Genomic DNA, 16445 nt, shown 5'->3' with positions numbered 1-16445 from the left:
GGAGACACACAGTGAGGGGTGGTACTGATGAAGATATGTACTGAGCGGTAGTATTGATGGATTTACAGATGGGTTGCGATGATGGAGAAAAGCAGTGAGGAGAGTGCTGATAGAGTGCACGTTCAGCGTTAGTAATGATAGGGACGGATAGTACTGATATAGTTGCACGCATCTCTGTGCTATGGTGTAAAACAAATTGAGTGGTATGTGGTAGCTTCCTCAGGACCGAATGACCCACGGAGGGATGGTACTGACGGAGTGACATAATTGGAGGAGATGGAACACTGATGGATTGAGACACGGAGGGTAGTGCCTTGGTTATGGCACTCTGTAGGGCACACTGATTGAATCACACAGTGAGTGGTAGCGCTGATAGAGTGACACGATGCAGGTTATTAATGTTGGGAGACACAGCGTGGGGTGGCACTGATGAAGTTATACACGGCGGGGCAGTAATATTGGAGTAACAGGCCGACGGGTAGCAATAATAGTGAAAACTGATATGGGGAGTCCAGATGGAGTGACATGCTCAGGGTAGGTAGCGATGGAGTAAAACCATCATGGATGGTATTGATGGAGTGCACTTTCCAGATCAATAACGGTGGTATGAGGCAGCGAGGGTACCGATGGAGTCACGCCGTGAATGTTGGCACGGTTAGAGAGACGAGCATCAGGGTATTGATGGTGGAGCGGCACATTGTATGGTAGTAATGGCGGAGTTACACCCTTAAGGATAGTAATGATGGAGAAAAGAAGAACAGTACTCATGGCGTGCAGCGCTCTGTGTTAAAAACGATGAAACGCGACAGTGAGTATTAATACTGTCAGAAGTAGAACGAGTGTAGTTATCCTCTTTTGTTCAGGAGCCTGATGGTTGAGTGATAGTAACTGTTCTTGAACCTGGCTTTGCAAGAACTGAGGCATCCGTACCCTAAACCAGATGGCAGCAGCGAGAAAAGAGCCCGGCTCGGGTGGTGAGGATCTCTAATGATGGATGCTGCTTCTCTACGGCAACGTTTCATGTAGATGTGCGCGATGGTTCTGAGGGCTTTACCTGCAATGTACTGCGCCAGATCTGTTACATTTTGTAGGATTTTCTGCTCAAAGGCATTGGTGCTCCCATTCCTGTCCGTAATGCAACCAGTCAGCGCTCTTTCCACCACGCATCTACCGACGTTTGCTATGGATTTTAACGAGAGTGAGTATATTACTGATGGAGTTACACCTTTCAGGTTGTAGCATGAAAGAGAGCCACAATGAAGTTCAATTCTGATGGAGTGACATAGCGAGTGGTCGTACTGACGAAGAGCCACACTGTAGGGTAGCAACGATGGAATGATACTCTTCAGTGTATAACTGATGTAGTGATACACGGTGGTTCGTCCAGACGGAGTGACACGCTGAGGAGTAGTATTCATACAGGGGCATATTCAAGTGAAGGACTATGGGAATGATGTACTGTGGGGACGAATGGATCGTGTGGTACGGTGAGATCTAGTACTGATGGAGTGAGAGACAGAAGCAAGTACCGATGTGTCAATTCGCTGCGCGGGAGTTTTTTCTGGAGTTAGGTAGGACTGCGGGATAGGTAGGACTGATGGAGAGACACAGTGAGGGGTAGTACTTATTGAGTGATACACTGATGGGTAGTACTGATGGAATGATACACTTAGGGGGGAATCTGACGGAATGATGACATGCCGTATACACACACATACATATACATATGTATACATTTATATATAAGCCATATCACTTAAACATGATAATCATAAGGAAGCCCTACTCACATAACGAGGGTCACGAAAAACATTGTAATAAACTCAAATGATTGACTTTCAAGTACGTCTAGGCCTCCCACCACCCGGCGACCCTCAGTAGTCGAATAGGTTCGTGACGAATAGAGATATAATCAGGCGTAATAATACTGGTCAATGATAGTTAGTGCTAAATCACTGACGAGCTCCAGGTTAGTAAGGACGGACAGAAACGGCGAGTGGTGGTCTATTGGATCAACCCAGAAAGGGGTAGAAATGATGGAGACACACAGTGAGGAGGAGCGGTGGCGGAGACGCGGAGTGAGATGTATTACTGAATGAGTGATCCATTGAGGGAAAGGAATTATATAGAGACACAGTGAAGGGAGTAATGATGCTCGAGACAGTACTGGCAGTACTAACAGTGTGACACTGTGCGGTGGTATTGGTGGAGTCGTGCAGCGAGGGTGGTGGCAATAATCTGTCAAATTGCAGCGCTGTAACGACGTAGAGACACAGTGACGGGCAGTACCTGTCGAGAGACAGGCTGAGGGGTAGTAATGAAGGGAAAAACAGTGGGTGGAGGTACTGATGAAGTGACGCACTGAGGCTTAGTGCTAATGGAAAATATGTATTTCGGAGTGAAGTCGATGCAGTGAGTCTGGCGGAGGTGGGGCAGGGTGGTGGTGTTCGTCAGCTCATGATAATCCAAGGTCGGTGGTACGAGCGAAGGGACATATTTAGGAGGACACACGCAGCGATGCACAGTGTGCAAACACTGGTGGGGTGAGACTGTGAGATTTTTCACGGATGGAATGAGACACTGGAAAGTAGTCCAGCCGGCGTGACTCACTGTGGGATAGTACTCCAGGCAGTACGAATGGAAGAACAGACTGTTGTGTAGAATTGAGGAGGTGAACCAGAATCGGAATCAGAATGTCGGCGGCACATGTTATGACCTTTGTTTTGCGCAACCGTACAAAGCAATAAATAATAATAAACTACAAAATGAAATGCAAAATATTAAACAGGTGGTGAAAACAGCAGAGGAAAATGGCAAGTGAATCTCCATGGGCTCATCATCCGTTCAGGCGGCTGAGAGGAAAAGGAGGCTCCATAGCTCAGGGGTTAGAGCACTGGTCTTGTAAACCAGGAGTCGTGAGTTCGAATCTCACTGGGGCCTTAACGTTTTCGAGTACCTCTTGTTTGCGCAACCGTTTTACAGCTCAGGGATTCGGAGTTCGGAGCACATTTCCGGCGCCGTTTGTACTGTCTCCTCCTGAGCGTGTGGACACCCACGGTCCAAAGACGTATTTGGCTGGTAGGCTAATTGATCATTGTAATTTGTCCTTTAATTAGGCTGGTGTTAGCTCCTTATTGCTGTCAGAGCCAGCGGTGCGAGCGGGGATCAGATCCCACTATTTACTTAATACTACCAATTTCAATTATGCTCTGACAACCAGGTCTGACTACTGGCCTTCACGTGCATCCTAGCAACTAAGCCTAGATTACTGGCGCCTTATAACAAATTGCTTAGGGCAGATAGGGCCCGTTTTCCGTGGCAGAGTGCTCATCTAAGAGATGGAAAATTGATCACAAGTATATGCTGGCCAATCACGGTGACGGCTGCGGAGCTGGAACCCCTAACGTGGTTCTGCGTTGAGTTGAAACGCTGAACGGCAAATCCTGCGGCGCCGCTAGAACCAAACCGTACCGCTCTCTGCCGTTCCTTTGGATCCATCAGCCATGTGCGTGTAGGCCCCCGCAGCAGATTATGTGGTTGTGTCAGAACCACCAGCACCACGCACCAATCCCCACTCCCAAACAATTGGCTGAGAGTCTGTGCCAGCTGGGAGTCCAGCATGGGAGGTTTTTTTTTTCCAGGATGTCATCCGCCGGGATCTAAAAGGGCCATAACATTCCCAATCGTCGAGGCAGAGGACATAGAAACATAGGAAACCTACAACACAATACAGGCCCTCCGGCCCACAAAGCTGCGCCGAACATGTCCTTACCTTAGAAATTACCAGAATTACCCATAGCCCTCTATTTTTCTGAGCTCCATGCAGCCATCCAGGACTCGCTCCAAGGAGAAAAGGCCGAGTTCACTCAACCTATTCTCATAAGGCACGCTCCCCAATCCAGGCAACATCCTTGTAAAATCTCCTCCGCACCCTTTTTTATGGTTTCCACGTCCTTCCTGTAGTGAGGCGACCAGAACTGAGCACAGTACTCTAAGTGGGGTCTGACCAGGGTCGTATATAGCGGCAACATTAACTCTCGGCTCTTAAACTTAATCCCACGATTAATGAAGGCCGATGCACCGTATGCCTTCTTAACCACAGAGTCAACCTGCGCAGCAGCTTTGACCGCCCTGTGGACGCGGACCCCAAGATCCTTCTGATCCTCCCTCTGTTCTCAATCGAAGGAGTTGTCGGCTCACGACGTCCGAATTCCAAAGCAGCAAAGGGCGCCGGGCGCAGAGGGAGTGCCCGTCTATTGAAAGCGGAATGGCTTGTTAAAGCCCACAAACAGCTTCGGGTTTACTTCTGCTTAAAAGTTCAGTGCTCGCCGTTGATGCACCGTATGCCCTCCTAACCACAGAGTAAGCCTGCGTAGCAGCTTTGAGTGTCCTATGGACTCGGACCCCAAGATCCCTCTGATCATCCACACTGCTCAGAGTCTTATCATTAATGCTATATTCTGCCATCATATTTGACCTACCAGAATGCACCACCTCACACCTATCTGGGACAATGCCCTGCACTCGGCGACAAGCCAGCCGGGCGCCGCAGAGTGTAGACCAGCGAACCATCTGCCAAGAGGGGAGCTGCAGTGACTGGAGCCAGGGCGCTGTAGTAACCGGCTTGTGCTGGGAAGTACGGAGCACTTTGGGTGCACCTGCATTGGTGATGGTCGGTACAACCAAAGCGAGACCTTGTTGATAGCTTATCCTACCTGTTCCCACGTAGCGTGGGGCCGGTTTGCAGCTCTCAAATTGCAGAGGCAGATCCCCTGATGCCAGTCAAGCCCTCTGCCCTCAACTATAGCTATCGGCCTTAGCTCTTCTACATGTGCGCTTCTAGCGTTGGATCAGCTGTTCAGCAGCGGAATCTCTCACATCGTCCGGTGAGGTAACACCGGTGGATGGAATGCACTATTTGATTCAGCGGGAGGGGGGTGCAGTCGGAGATGACTGGCGGTCAGTGTGGACAATCTCTGCCCGAACCGAATAGGAGCTCCCGGACGTGGGGATGGAAGACAACAACAACAACAACAACAACAACAACAACAAATAGTGCTCAGTTGTTTCCAACTCCAAGCTCATTCCCTCAGTCTAACACTTAGACTCGGGGTTGAAACCAGACGGTAGCCTGGCAGTGGCCCTTACAAGGGAACAAAACGGCCTTCCAATAAGTTCGGTCAGACAGTATGTCCTGAGGGAGGCCGTGCATTTTGTTCAGTCAGGATGGCGGTCACAAGAGCCGACTGGAGCTTAGGGAGGAGGCCGAATCCCAAAGTGCTTTTCATCTACCGTTTTTTCTTTCCACTGACCAGGAGACACCGGAGTGCCTGCTAATGAACAGTTGATCCAATGCTGCAAGAGCACATGGAGAGGAGTTGGGGCACCTTTTATGCGCGGTCGCTAAAATCATGCCTGCCAGGCTGATCTGCTACCCCGACAGCTGTGGCCTCCTCCCTTGGTTAAGCGATCCAGAGCGACAAGACGGGAAGCTTTTTTTCATTAGAACGCAGCAGACCAGCGATGAATTCCGCCGAGGGGTTGGACCATGGGCGGAGGGGCACAGGCAGCCGAAACTGCAGACCCGCCGGGCGATGGTGCGAAGTCCTGTTCTGAGCATAGGTGGGACAGGTAGACAGGTAGAGACGCAGTCCTGGACACCCTGCGACATAGATGGACACCAAAACCGTCTCTTAATCAACTCCCTGTTCATTTGTGTTCTGTCCCATGTGTTGTGCCTTTGAGCAAGGCACTTAATCACACATTACTCTGCGACGACACCAGTGCCAAGCTGTATGGGTCCTAATGCCCTTCTCTTGGAGAACATTGGCATCGTGAAGAGGGGAGACTTGCATCATGGGCAACTGCTGGTCTTCCATACAACCTTGCCCAGGCCTGCGCCCTGGAGAGTGAAGACTTTCCAGGCACAGATCCATGGTCTCGCAAGACTAACGGATGCCTTTAAAGGTCAGTTGAATTCCCGGATGGCCAACCAGACAGGAGGAGTGACATAATTCCTGCGCCTTGGGGTGCACCGTAGTAGCGATAAATAGGCGGGTGGGAGATCACCCACCTGGACCGGGATCTGACTGTTGGCTTCAGCCCTCCGCCTCTATTTCTCCGATCACAGAAGCAGCAATGCACAAGCGAGGATTGATGAGATTTGGATTGACCCGTTCAATTGCCGAGAGTGGGAGCGTCACCCTTGGAGTTCTTTCTGCCGGACGGCAGGCGAGGATGCCATTAAACCGACTGAACACGAGAGCGCAAGGGGATTGACGGTAGTTGAGCCTGTCAGCGCCTCCAAAGCAAGAGCATTTCCTGTGATCTGTCCAAACCACAAATAGACGCTCCTCCCGCTCCATCTGGTGTCTCTATTCTAAAGCCAAATATTCTCGGTTGCCCAACGGTGTTGACTCTCGGCCGGAGTCAATGGCCGGGAAAGAAAAGCACAAGGGTACAGCGGGCTAACCACGGAAGATCGCCGAGAGAGTACAGCTCCAATACCGACGTCAGATGCATCCAACTCGGCAATAATTGTCCGTAAAGTCTCTGCTGCTGCAGCACTGGGGCAGAACTCCAGCGCTGCTTTAGTTCGGAGAATGCTTGGTCTACTTCGACTGTCCTCTGAAATCCTGCAGTGGCTTTCTTGATGAGTGCAATTCTGGAGGCTGGGCCGGGGCTGAAATTTCTAATGCAGCGGTGATAGAATTTCACAAACCCCAGGGAAGAGCCGCACCTGTTGGGTTAGGTCCTCTGCGTAACCGACTGAATTTTACTCCAGTCCACTTGAACTCTGGAAGGGATGAGTATACAGCCCAAAGCCGACGCATGGTCTTGTGGTTAAAGGGATCGGGGGTATGGAGGGAAGGCTGGTACAGGGTTCTGAGATGGATGATCAGCCATGATGATACTGAATGGCGGTGCAGGCTCGAAGGGTCTAATGGCCTACTTCTGCACCTATTTTCTATGTTTCCATAGAACTCAAACTTCTCTGGCATTATGTGCGGATTAGCCTCAGACAGCCATCTGAGAACCCGAACGGCATGCTGGTCGAGTTTATGGCGAGAGCGGGCAGCGATCAAAATGTAGTCCAAATATACAAAACCGATAATCAGTAGGTTCGAGACACAATAGAAGTACGGAGCTTGCCATACTTCTTGAAGAAAAAAGAAAAATGAAGCGCGCCGTTGCTATCGAGGATGACGGATGGATAAATAATAAGGGGCAATACCTCCCTGATGTACTCTTCAAAGGCTATCATGTCTGGACGAGAAAGGGATAAGAGCCCGCCCCGAGGAGGTCTATCGCTGGGCAGGTGGTATGGCTGATACGGATGGAGGGGGATGGCCTTCTTTACGGTAAATAATGCAAGAAGACCCAGACAGTTAGATCCGGACCCAGGCAGTTAGGCAGACGTGAAGATCCCCACTCGGACTGCTTTAAGGGACCAATCAATCCGTGGGTCATGACGAAATACACAGGGGATGTCCAAGCAGCGGTGGCAGGTCAGACGAGTCAGCCAGATAGGAGGAGAGTTGTTCCCTCTGCTCGCCTCCCAGCAGAATGTTGAGGGCTTCCCTGAAAAGGCGGAACTGGCCTGTGCCCAGAGCTCGACCCTTCAGTACTTTGACGTCTATCATGTCCTTCAGTTTCTGAGTCGGTACTCCTCATACTTGGGACAGAGTGAAGTCCATGAGATTCCAGGTTGTCCCGGAGTCAATAAATGCCTGATGTCCCTGGGTCAGAGAACCCCGCGACAAGGAAGCAGGTAGTGGCACACACTTAAGGAAAGCTGATTGCAGGGATTGCGAATAATCGACCTGCCAGGACTCTCCTTCCTGCTGACAGGTGTCCTCTTTTGCTGATAGAACATAGAATAGAATACAACAGCACAGTACAGGCCCTTCGGCCCACATTGTTGTGCCGACCCTCAAACCCTGCCTCCCATATAACCCCCCACCTTAAATTACTCCATATACCTGTCCAGTAGTCTCTTGAACTTCACAAATGTATCTGCCCCCAACACTGATTCAGTGTATTCCACGCACCAACCACTCTGAGTAACAACCCTTCCTCTAATATCACCCTTGAACTTCCCGCCCCTTACCTTAAAGCCATGTCCTCTTGTATTGAGCAGTGGTGCCCGGGGGAAGAGGCGCTGGCTATCCACTTAATATTCCTATACTATTTCTCTTAATATCTTGTATATCTCTATAATGTCTCCTCCCATCCTCCTTCTCTACAAAGACTAAAGCCCTAGCTCCCTTAATCTCTGATCATAATCATACTCTCTCAACCAGGCAGCATCCTGGTAAATCTCCTCTGTCCCCTTCCCAATGCTTCTACATCCTTCCTATAGTGAGGAGACCAGAATTGGACACAGTACGCCAAGTGTGCCCTAACTAGAGTTTTATAGAGCTGCAACATTGCCTCGCGACTCTTAAACACTACCCCTCGACTTATGAAAGCTAACACCCCATAAGCTTTCTGATATTGGGACAGGACGCCAGGGAATATCCTGGATCGCTACAATAAGGGCAGGTCAGTGTTCTCCTGTGCCGAGCTCGTTCCTCCTGTAATATGTCCCTCACTTCCATAAGTTTCTACGCAGACTGGGTCATGAGGGAAAGGGTGAAGACAGACGGTAATCCGATGTATAGGAGATCGAGATATTGTCTCCCGGCGCCGCTGAGTTATGCGCCCGTCCATGCTGAATGCCAGATTAATCAGGTTATTCAGACCCTGCTGCTCATCACGTGAAGCAATCGCGTGCCACACTGACGCGATCCGTACGCGCAGGAAGGCAGTGATGAGAATCACTCTTTCCATCCTGCTCCCAGTGCAAGTCTGCGGAATTTAACTGCATAGCCCTCACCGTCCCTCTGCGCTAGAGGAGATTCAGGAGTCGGCGTGTAGCCTCCTGACCCCCCGTACTGGAAGATCAAAAGCTCTTCTTAACTCCACAACAAAATGTGAGAACCAGAGGCCTGCCACGGCATCTTGCTCCAGTAAAACGTTGAACTTGCTGACTGAAGACCGACCCCAGTGCTCAGCATATACCTGTTTACACGATTCATCACCAAGTTGATCTGGCTGCGCTTAAAAGTCAGTTCACAGGTGGTAATGAAACTCCTGCTGACGCTGGGGTCACCAGAGTATCTGCCCATTGTGGGGATACTCGGTTCTCTACGGACACGTGATCGGATCTGATCCGGACGCTGGAATCGGGCCATTAGCGCTGACGCTGCCACAAAGGTGGATCTTGGAAATTGTGGCAGCGTCACGGATGCAGCCAGCTGTTACTGAAATGCGTTGGCACGAACCATAATGGCTGCTGGCTGTAAGCTCACGGGCGTATCGTCTGTATTGATCTGCTGAACTGTTGCTCCGAGGGCTAAGATTTGCTCCTCCAGCTAGAATGGGCTTGTCGAAACGAGATTACGTGCCGAATTGCTTCTGTCACTTCTCCAAAAAGTGATTCGATCGACGGCAACTGCTTCCCTACCTGACCAGTAAATCTCAGAGACAAGGTCAACCATCTATGCTGGGTCTATTTTCGGTGGTCGAAACTTTCTGTCAAAAAGTTCGGATATGGCCCAAGTGCGTAGAGATAAACCCTGAAGCGGGCCGGCTGTCTTTAATAGGGACTACTATAGATATAAATAGAAAGAAAAATCATGGATGCTAATTCAACAGAGCCATTGACTATAACTCGCAAACTGAATGTCACATGACAGCACTGCTGCTGGAAGCCTAGACAACACTCTAAATGAATGCCACTCCTTTACAGCATCTCCCGTAACAACAATCTCCTTCCCGAACAAAGATGAGGGGAAGCAGAGAGCGTAACGTTGCTCTGTTTTGAGTCAACTCTCGACAAGTCTCCAAGGAAAAGAAGGGAGTTAAATACCGTCATAATGGAGAGTAATTAGTTGGAACGTGCGCAACTACTGAACCTATTCCTCAGCCAGCCTGCGGGGGCGCGTAGACCCTGCAGCAGAATCGGTGGTTGTAACAGCAGGAAGGTGCAGCACTGGCGGAGTGATTCCCAGAGGAACATTAGTGCCAGACAGACGCAATGAAGAGCTAAAATAATGATATTACACGTCGAAGGCCCGTAATGATGGAAGGATTCAGTATGGTGGAGGAATATTGGTGTGATACACCTGAATCGGAACGGATGGAGCGCACACCACGGGGAAGCCAAATTGCGTAAGAGATGACGATTGGTAACAATGGAGAAGGATGGCGAGGGATAGTTCTGATGGGGTGACCAACTGAGTGGTGGTGATTAGGCTCAGGGAAGGGTAGTGCCGATGAACTGATCAACGGCAATGCAGTAATGATGGTGAGTAGCTGTCATGTGGATAGTCAGAGGACTTTTTCCCAGGACCAGGGCGGAAATGGCTAACACGGGAAGGCATGGTTTTAAGGTGCTTGGAAGTAGGTACAGAGGAGATGTCTAAGATAAGTTTTTTACTTGGAGTGTTGACAGCGACAGTGGTGGAGGCGGATACGATAGGGTCTCTTAAGAGACTCCTGTATAGGCACAGGGAGCTTAGGGAAATAGAGGGTTATGGTTAACTCTATGTAATTTCTAATGTAAGTACATGTTCGACAGAGCTTCGTGGCACGATGGGCCTATATTATGCTATATGTTTTCTGTGTTTCTACGTTTCTATCTATCAAGTGCTCCAAATAACGTGCACTCTAACAGCCTCTGACAACCAAGACCAACCCTAACTCATCCCCTGGGATTGATTGCTGCCTACTACTACTACTGTACATTTAAGATTAAAATTGATGACGTGATAAGCCGTGGCGTCGTCCTTAACGCAGTTATATTGTAAGATAAAGGTAAAGGTTACCTCCGTTTGTCACAAATACTTCAAAACACACCGAGGGTTAGTAATAATGATTAAAAACAGTGATTGGAGGTAGAGATGACGAGCCACAGTGAGGTGACTTGCTAATAGAATTACACGCTTTGGAGTTAGACGAGTTGGTACGAATGGAAGGATATGTTTAGGGGCACTAATGCAGTGATAGACATTCTGGAAGCACCTACAGGGTGGTACCGTGCTTTACTGAATGAGCGGTGCACGGAAGGTCTGTGCAGCTGGAATGACTCATTTTGCGTGAGTGTTGCAGGTCGTGACAATGAGGATAGCACTCATGGAGTTGCAACCTGTGACGTAGTACTGCTGGTGAATCAGAATCGGAATGGGATATGATGTCACCGGAACAAGTTACGTAATTTGGTTTGTGGATCGGTACAGTGCAATAAATAACATGCAAAAATTGCTATAGAACTTTTAGGCAAGTAGGGGAAATAAAGAATTCTTGACGGGTTCATCGTCCTTTCAGATGGCGGAGGAGGCGAATGGGGCTCCATAGCTCAGGGGTTAGAGCACTGGTCTTGTAAACCAGGGGCCGTGAGTTCGAATCTCACTGGGGCCTCAACATTTTGTGCGGTTAGCATGTCCGAGATCGCAGTTCCAACGTCGTCTGCAGGAGGTCTGCATATATTCCTCCTTAGTGTGCGGGTTTCCGCCGTTTTCGTCAAGCAGTTCAAAGGCGTGCGAGCGAGTAGGCAAACTAATCATTGTATATTATCCTGCGTTAGATTACTTAAGGGTGTCATAGCCGGGGGGTGGTAGTGGGGATAAATACCCACTATGTATTAAGAGCTCCCTGTGGCTTAAAGTACCCTCTGACCACCACGTCCACCTCCTGGCCGTCCCTTGTGGTTTAGCAACTAACCTCAGCGGAACTGTGTCTACTGACCGAAGAAGGGGAACAAACCCGGTTACTGCCGCCTGGTAACGATTCGCTTTGGGCAGCTGAGTCTCGTTATTCATCGTTAGCAGCTCATCTCGGAGATGGAAAACGGATCTCCGCCGCTTTACGACTATACCTACTCATGGGGGAAGGCTTCGGGAGGAAACCGCGAGGAAAATTACGAAGCTGCCGACCCCAAGACAGTCCTACGCTGAGTGCACCGTTGAATTGCAACTTCCGCGACGCCGATGGCACCAAACTCTGTCCGCCTTAATGTTTCTCTTTGGATTCACCAGCTAAGTGGAGAAGGACAGCCTGCCGCATGGGCAATAACTTGCTCTACATACCATGGTGCCCTGGCTTGGGTATCACGTAGACAGCTAGGACACAACGTCCAATGTCGACCCTGAGGAACTGAGGGCCTCAGGTTAGTGTTAAATAGATGCGAAACCCTTTGCTGCAGAGGGTCATGTCCCGGGCTTCATCGCTAAATGGGTAAATATAAATAAATAATGAGCTGTTCCTAAATCATTGAGACAGTGTCGACAAAATCACAGAAAGGCTGCAATACTTTGTGTTGTATTACTGATTGGATGACGTAGAAAGGGATAGTTCCGATGTTCCGACACACCGAGGGACTTCCGGCAGCCATAATGGCTCCTAGCTGCAACCTCATGGACATCAGCTGTAAGAGCGAAACTTACCGCTGCCTGATTCTGATCGTCTGTATTGAGCCGTTAAGCTGTTGCGCCGCGGGTTAACATGTGCTCCTCCAGCTGAGAATGGGCTTGTGGAAACGAGATTATGTGCCGCATTGCTTCTGTCACTTCTCCAAAAAGTGACTCGATCGACGGTGACTCCTTCTCTACCTTTCCATAAAATCTCAGAGACAAGGTCAATCTTCTATGCTGGGTCTACTTTCGGTCGAGACTTGCAGTCAAAAAGTTCGGATATAGATCCAGTGCGCAGGGAAAGACCCCGAAGAGTACCGGCTGTCTTTAATGAGGAGGACTACTGTAGAATTTAAATGAAAATAAAAAAATATATAGATGCTAATTTAACAGGGCCATTGACCAGAACCCGTAAAATGAACGTCACATGCCAACCCTGGAGGCAATAACAGCATTCAAAATGAATGCCACTCCCTTACAGCGACTTCCGTAAAAGTAATCTCCTTCCCAGCAAAGATGAGGGGAGGCCGTGAGCGTAACGTTGCTCTGCTTTGGCTCAACTCTCGACAAGACTACAAGTAAAGGAAGAGAGTTAAATACCGGCATGATGGAGAGTAATTAGTTGGAACGTGCGCAATTACTGAACCTCTTCCGCAGCCAGATTACGGGAGGCGCGTAGACCCTGCAGCAGAATCCGTGGTTGTGACAGCAGGAAGGTGCAGCACTGACGGAGTGTTTCCCAGAACAACGTTAGATACAGAGTTACACGATGGAGGGATAAAATAATGGTATAACACATCGAAGGCCCGTAGTGGTGGAAGGATGCAGTGTGGTGGAGGAATGTTGGTGTGATACACCAGATTTGGAACGCATATCTGACACTCTGATTACTAGTCATGATGAAATGAGGGAGAGAGGCACCACCAATGGAGTGACAATTTTTTTTCTTGCGGTACTGACTGAATGATGCCGCTACGGAAATAAAAATAACTGTTGGACAGATAGCCGCTGGGTTCGTCTGCACGGACTGCTGCACTGATGTTCATAATGGAGTAATACACTTGGGGTCTGCACAGAGAGAGAGGTTATAACAGTGCAAGACCTGATGGAGTGATACATTAATGTGAAGTATCGATGGAGTGAGACGCAACGAGGTTTAACTGGTGAAGTGACATATGGCGCGGGAGTACTGACAGACGATCGTAGAGATGAAATGCAGAAAATCTGAATAGACTTGTGTGTAGTGGAGGTGCAGTGATGAAAAGAGCTTTCTTACTGATAGGGTGAACCAGAGATGGGTGATGTTAATCGCCAGACACACTAATGGCAGTAATAATCATAAAACTCACTGGGAAGTAGTAACGATTGATGGATATTGCGTTCTGCAGCGTGAAATAAGATTTAGCCACGGTTGGAACCGATGGAGAGACGGACTGTGGAGAACACTGGTGGATTGAGAGACTAGCTTCTAATAATGAGATGGTGAATAACGAGGGACAGTTCTGACGAAATGGCAAATTGAGGGGAAACAAGGCCGGGGAGACCCGATGAGGACTCGTACTGACAGACACATTGAGCAGGAATAACGACAACGCTTGTGAACCTTCCACAGCCTCATCTTCTTATTTTGGCTTCTGCCCTTCTTTACCAGTCCGGGCAAAGTATCTTGGCCTCAAAAGTCGCTGTTTATTGACCTCCTTAGATGCTGTCTGAACTGTTGAGTTTCTCCAGCATTTTGGGAGCGCTGCTCAGGATTCCTAGAATATGCATGATCTTTCAGGCACTGGACGGAAAGTCACGCTATGAGGCATTAATGTTGGATATATAGGTTCCTAAGATTGTCAAAGCCTAGAAGCTCCCACTAAAACACACTGATGCAGGCAGAGCAGTAAATATAATGAATATGTATTTCAGCAAGGCATTCGATAGGGTACATTCACACACACGGCTTATTGATGATGTAAGGAGGCATAGGATCCAAGGGGACTTTCATCTGTGGATTCAGAACTGGCTTGCCCACAGAAGGCAAGGAGTGACTGCAGAGGGGTCATATTCTGCATGGACGTCGGTGACCAGTGGTGTGCCTCAGGGATCTACTCTGGGTCCCCTTCTCTTCGTGATTTTCATAAATGAAGTAAATGAGGAAGTGTAGGGATGGGTTAGAAATTTTGCTGATAACACAAATGTTGCGGGTGCTGTGAATAGTGTGGAGTGCTGTCAGAGGTTACAGCGGGACATGGATAGGATGCGAAACTGGGAGGTGAAGTGGCAAATGGAGTTCACCCACATAAGTGTGAGGTGATTCATTTTGATAGGCCAAATATGAAGACAGAATAAAGTATTAATGGTAAGACTCTTGGCAGCGTGGAGGATCAGAACGACCTTGGGGTCAGACTCCATAGGATACATAACGCTGTTACGCAGGTTGACTGTCTGGTTAAGAAGTCATACAGTGCACTGGTCTCCATAAATCCTGGGATTACGTTTAAGATTTATAGGGCCCTGGTCAGACCCCACTTGGGGAACTGTGTTCCGTGCTGGTCGCCTCACTACAGGAAGGATGTGGAAACCATAGAAAGGGTGCAGAGGGTATTTACAAGGATTTTGCCTGGATTGGGGAGCATGCCCTGTGAGAATAGGTTGAATGAACTCGGCCTTTTCGCTTGGAGTGACGGAGGATGGGAGTGACCTGATAGAGGTGTGTGAGATAATGAGAGGCATTGATCGTGTGGATAGTCAGATAGTCACCGTGAAATGGCTAATACGAGATGGCAGAGTGTTGAGGTGCTTGGAAGTCGGTACAGATGACATGTCAGAGGTAAGTTTTTTACACGGAGGGTTGTGAGTGCGTGGAATGGGCTGCCGGCGACGGTGGTGGAGGCGGATACGATAGTGTCTTTTAAGAGACTCCCGGATAGGTACATGGAGCTTGAAAAATAGAGGGCTATGGGTAACTCTGGGCAATTTCTAACGTAAGTACATGTTCGTCACAGCGTTGTTGGCCGAAGGGCCTCCGTTATGCTGTATGTTTTCTATGCTTCAATGTTTCTACCATTTAAGTGCTCCAAATAGCATACATATCCAACAGCCTCTGACAACCAAGTCCAACTCTTAGCCTTCACGTGTTACTTAGTTACTGGACATGACGAAATTGTTTCTAATGACAAGAGATGGGGCAAAGGCGGACTACTGGCGTCTCAAACCCAGTTGCTTCGCGACGGTGGGGCTCTTCAGTGCTGGACAGCAGTCCGCCTAGGAGAAGGAAAACTCTGATTTTAGAACTCCGCAGGCTTGCGGTCGTAACCACCCATGGGGAAGGCTTCGGGAGTAAATCCCGAGGAAGAAATGCGGAGCCGGGGTCCCTCAGGCAGTTTGATGTTGTTTACTACTTACCTCTGGCAACCGCTGTGACGACATCAGTGACGTGAAGAGTGGTAACCCGCATTGCCAAGAGCCGCTTCTTCAAATCTTCCCGCTCAGGCCTGCGCCCTGGAGATGCCACAGACCACCAGAGACGCAAACCTTTAATCCACTGGGATTGACGGCTGCATCCTCCTCCTCCTCCTCCTCCTATTACTACTATAAATTTAAGTTTAAAATTGTTGACGTGAAATCCCGTGGCGTCGTCCTTAGCGCAGTTATATTGTGAGATAAAGATAAAAGGTTACCTACATTTGTCAGAAGTACTTCGAAACACACTGAAGGGTAGTAACAATGAGAAATACACTGAGGGGAGGTAGAGCTGGCGAGACATAATGAGTTCTCTTGTTAATGGAATTATAGGATTTGGACTAAGGAGAATTGGTACGAACGGAAGGACATGTTTAGGGGGACTAATGCAGTGATACACAGCGTGGAAGCACCAACAGGGTGGCAGCGTGCTGTACTGATTGAGCGGGGTAATGATGGATATTGCAGCTGGAGAGACTCGCCGTGGGTGAGTGTTCCAGGTTGAGACACCGAGGACAGCACTCATGGAGTGCCAGGCTG

At 49.0% G+C, this 16445-nt stretch overlaps 2 non-coding genes across 2 annotated transcripts; both read left to right on the top strand.

The window, feature by feature from the left end:
* Window positions 1–2867: 2867 nt before the first annotated feature.
* Window positions 2868–2940, top strand: trnat-ugu (transfer RNA threonine (anticodon UGU)). The gene has a single exon. It is a non-coding gene; the product is annotated as a tRNA-Thr (tRNA).
* An 8450-nt stretch (window positions 2941–11390) lies between these two features.
* Window positions 11391–11463, top strand: trnat-ugu (transfer RNA threonine (anticodon UGU)). The gene has a single exon. It is a non-coding gene; the product is annotated as a tRNA-Thr (tRNA).
* The last annotated feature ends 4982 nt before the right edge of the window (window positions 11464–16445 follow it).

Source organism: Mobula hypostoma, chromosome 31 (genome assembly GCF_963921235.1).
Source record: "Mobula hypostoma chromosome 31, sMobHyp1.1, whole genome shotgun sequence".
Classification (NCBI taxonomy): Eukaryota; Metazoa; Chordata; class Chondrichthyes; order Myliobatiformes; family Myliobatidae; genus Mobula; species Mobula hypostoma.
The sequence above is the reverse complement of the archived record's forward strand: the minus strand, read 5'-3'. Positions and strand labels throughout refer to the sequence as shown.